A 4,396-nucleotide genomic window follows, 5' to 3' on the forward strand; every position below is an offset into this window, starting at 1 on the left:
CGATTTGAATCAAAACTTATTAATTTTACTCTTTTCTAATTTAAAATAAATAGTATTATCAATGGAAAGTTTACTATTATACTGAAGTTTACTATTATTAGAAGTAATTTAGTAGCAGAGATTTAGATCTCTTAGGTCTTTTAATAATTTTATTATCATAAATTAAACTTTATTGAAAAAGAAATATTGTTAGCCTTGCAGTATACTTTAAGTTCACAGGGAGAAAATATTAATAAAAAGTTTTATTTTTCCTTAAAATTAAATAAATTAAAGACCAGGTTTTAATTTCTGGAGGTACTATAATTTGAAAAACTAGAAGCTATAACAAATTATTGTATATTTCGTGTAGAAAAAATGAATAAGGTTTTCTTATGTTTTAAATACGAAGATAATATGATTAGAAATTTGAACTGCTGAATATTACGAATAACGAATGCTTCAATAGTGTACCAGTTTTGCTGAGACATAAGTTTGTAAAATGGTTTACAAGCATAGTATACTTCATCAAACAATGGATATTTTTGTTTTACAGCTGTGCCAATTGGTGTCGTTCCAAATTGTTTAAACTTATTGAACTTTTCAATTTGTTACAAACGATAAAGGTTTTAACAACTCGAATTTATTGAAAAATGATTTTAAGTTAACATTTAATGTTACAGGTAATTTTTATTTTATGTTGCATTAAATTATTCTATGTTTTAGCTTTCTAGATTAATCTATTTTTGAAAAAAAATATTTAATATATTGTGTATCATTATTTATTATTAAAAATGCTCTGCATATGAATTATATTATAATATTTCAGGAGAAAAACATTTATAAGGGGATTATACATTTATAAAATAAATATTAGGGGAGGAAAAATTATTTATTTGTTTCAATTAATTTCATTTTAACCTACTTTATTTGTTGATTCTCTTTAAATAACAACGAAAAAGCAACGATTGGTACAGAACACGACTAGAGTAAAACACACGTATTTTAATACTTTGTTTTCTCAATATGTTTCAGAGCCCTAAAAACCTAAATAACTTTTGATCTAATGGTCGGATCTTTACTTTCTAGTACTCAAGCTCATTGGGTCGAGTGAGTGACCTCAAATATGCTAATTAATAAGTACAGCGGCTTATCAGGCAGAAGAACGTACTTTCTCTGAATAAACTTACCTACATTTCCGACGGATTCGGATTTTTGACCCCCAAAATATAAGGGGTAACCGCAATCTGGAAATATGGTGCCAATAATTTGTTCAGGAAAAAGCTCCAAAGTTTGGACCACTTAATGTTAGTTTTACTTTTTCGTGTTTCGCTATATCTCGAGAACTTTTTAAGTAAATTCAATATTTCTTGCATACAGTTATTAAATTCGTTTATCAAAAGATAAGTCCATTCAAAAAATAACTCTTATTAAATATTTATCTTTTCATTTAATAATGGTCGAAAAAATTTTGAATTGTAAGGCATACAATTTTTTCATTATTTCAAAGAATAGAATTTTACATGGTAAAATGCAAAATTTGAGCAAAATCGGCCGAATAGTTCCTGAGAAATCAAGTTTTAAATATCTGACATTTTTGAAATTCAATTTCCCAGGAAGACTTTTGAATTCTGAACTTTTTTTTTTCTCAAGAACCAATTTTGCACAAGTTTTATATTTTGCCATGTAAAATTATTTTCTTTAAAACGATGTAAAAAATTGTAGCCCTTACAATTCAAAATTTTTTCGGCCAATACTAAGTAAAACAATAAAATATGACAAATACTTACTAAAAGTTATTTTTTGCGTGGAATTATCTGAATAAACGAACTTTATAATTGTGTGCAAAAAGCTTCATCAATTATATCTGATTTTTACTAATAAGTAATTAGTATATTTTCTTGCAATTAAGCTTTAAATTGCAGTTCCTTTATTTGTTAATTATTGTTTGCATATATTTATTTCTCAAGATTAGTATTATTGTTTGGTAATCTATCTTCGTAGAAAAGTATGGGTATTCTAATTTCAAAATTATTTGCACAGTCCCATACTTGACTATATTATTAAAATTACCCATACTTGACTATATTATTAAAATTACCCATACTGGAATATATATTCCTTATTGATAAAAAGTATAACTTTAACTCTTGATATTTACATCAAACTGTTATCTTTTATCGATCTTTCGCCGATATGTATGCAGATATGTACATTACACTGATAAAAATGTTGTAACTGTTATAGTAAAATGACAAATTGAAACCAATTACATTACAAATTATTCCATAAATGCATTTGATGTATCGATATAATATTCAACAAATGCATAAATGCAATTATATGCATATTTGTCCTGATTTTATGATAGTATGGTTATTATTATAATTAAAGTTCAACAGTTTATTTTGTTAAATACCTATATACATTATGAAACTTGAATGAAATTAATAAAGTAAAGAGAAAAAAATTTAGAATATCTTGATAAAAAAAAATTCGACATTTTTCTTTGTTTTACCACTTTTTTGTTTTAAAGTATACAATGAATTTTTCAAAAATTCGGGGCTGACCAGCGTCCCCTCTAAACTAAAGAACCAGTAGCTAAATTCCTGAAACAATATTCGAACACTCACATTTTTACCTTTTCAATTTGAAATTCTTCGCAGAGATTCTCTTACAGAAATAATTTTTTTTAGAAAAAGTTTTTTATGAGAAGGAATAATTTTTTTAGTGGTGTTTTTGAATGCTCATTTGGAAATTCAGATACCAGTTTTTTAGTTGAAGGAGAACTCTTGTCAGCTTTATTATTGATTTAAAAGAGGAAAGGATACTAAGTTGAAAAGACGTTAAAATTGGGAATTTGTTGTTCGATGTTGACGTTAAATGCAAGTTCTTCTATATATAAAATATAATATTTAAAATATAATATAATATATAAAATATATATAAAATTTTTGTTTCTGATAAATTAGATCGGAAAGATTGGTAAAAGGGTTAAACTAAGCACGGCTATTTTTATAAAATGTATCTGTAAGCTTTAACAATTCAAACTCTCTCTTTCATAAAATCTACTATTATCTGCGTCCGAATGAATTCAAAATTTCAAGAAAATAGGAAAGCCACAGACGCATCTTATATTGTTCTTTATGAGTGATTTTTAACTGTAAAATTTAAAATACGTAAGCATAATACAGCAATCTCAAATTTTGATTAAAAAAACTTACAAACGTATAAAAATAATAAAATACCTAAATAGCTCATTATTTTCAACTTGTCACAGTTTCTCATGTTTCCCATAATTGCTAAAAATTAGATGAATTCCAACCAAATTGAATTTATTTACACTCTTTTAAGTGTTCTGAATTCAAATTCTATGTTGAAAGAAAACCTTCTAATTCTAATTATTTTATGTCCTAATTAAACGAGAGTGTTTCAAATTAACTATCAAAGGTTTTTAGAATAATGAAAATTTACATTTATGGGAAAAAATCCATTCATAAAATTTAATTAATTTTGCGTTCTTATTTTATCTTATTTATTTATTTATTTCAGAAGTTTAGAATAACTTTAAAATTATATTTATGCCAACATCTCTAAATACTTTAGAATCATAAGATAATTTTTCATTTTATTATTTCTTTTTTAATTTCTTTTTAAATTGAACATAAATTATCGAAATAACGGATTTTTGAGCCAAACGCAAAATATTCTCTAAATGAAGTACAACCAAATAGGTATTTATAATAAATATAAAAATAGTGGTTTCATTGCTTTGAATGTCATTAAACGTTCTATAACTTAGCTTAGATTTCTATTCTAAAAACAATCAATGTTAAAACAACTTACGTTTATCTGTTTGGATGATTAAAATCGAATAGAGAGGGAAATATAAAGTTACATTTAATCGTTGATAACTTTGATTAGTCAGTAAAATCACAATCTAAAATCCTGCAGAAAACTACTTTGGTCAAATTAGAAGAAATATACCCTTGTTAACAGGTCTTAAAAATCAGACGATATTTAAGATAATTAGTTTCACATTTCATGTTAAGTTATTTTTCAGCAAAATATTTTATATACATTTGTTTCCAGTCGCAGACGATTTTAAATTGGGCACTAGTTTTATTTTCATAGAATAAAAGGCATCTATAATTTTTCAGTCGCTAAAAATATTCTTATGATCATTTAGAATTATTATTAATTGGAAATATTATTTTCTTCAAATGTGTGGCAATCGCTTATAATTTCTAAAAAAGCAAACGAAATTAAATATTTAGACTTAGAGTTGAACGGAAATTTAATTTTATAGAATGAAATATGTCATCTAGAGTTTTTTAATTCGCGATCGCAACGCTCGAGTACGCCGTCTAGCGGGAGCCTGTAAATATCGGACATTAACTTAATACAATCACATTTTCTG

At 25.3% G+C, this 4,396-nt stretch overlaps 1 protein-coding gene across 1 annotated transcript in view; it reads left to right on the top strand.

Moving 5' to 3' along the window:
• The first annotated feature begins 715 nt into the window (after positions 1 to 715).
• Positions 716 to 4,396, top strand: part of LOC107446065 (alcohol dehydrogenase class-3 chain L) — a 170,559-nt gene continuing 166,878 nt past the window's right edge. The window contains exon 1 of the mRNA XM_071182399.1: positions 716 to 729. The gene's annotated coding sequence lies outside the window, so the exon portion shown is untranslated. The remainder of the gene's footprint in view (positions 730 to 4,396) is intronic.

This window comes from Parasteatoda tepidariorum, chromosome 6, assembly GCF_043381705.1.
Source record: "Parasteatoda tepidariorum isolate YZ-2023 chromosome 6, CAS_Ptep_4.0, whole genome shotgun sequence".
In the NCBI taxonomy this organism is placed as follows: Eukaryota; Metazoa; Arthropoda; class Arachnida; order Araneae; family Theridiidae; genus Parasteatoda; species Parasteatoda tepidariorum.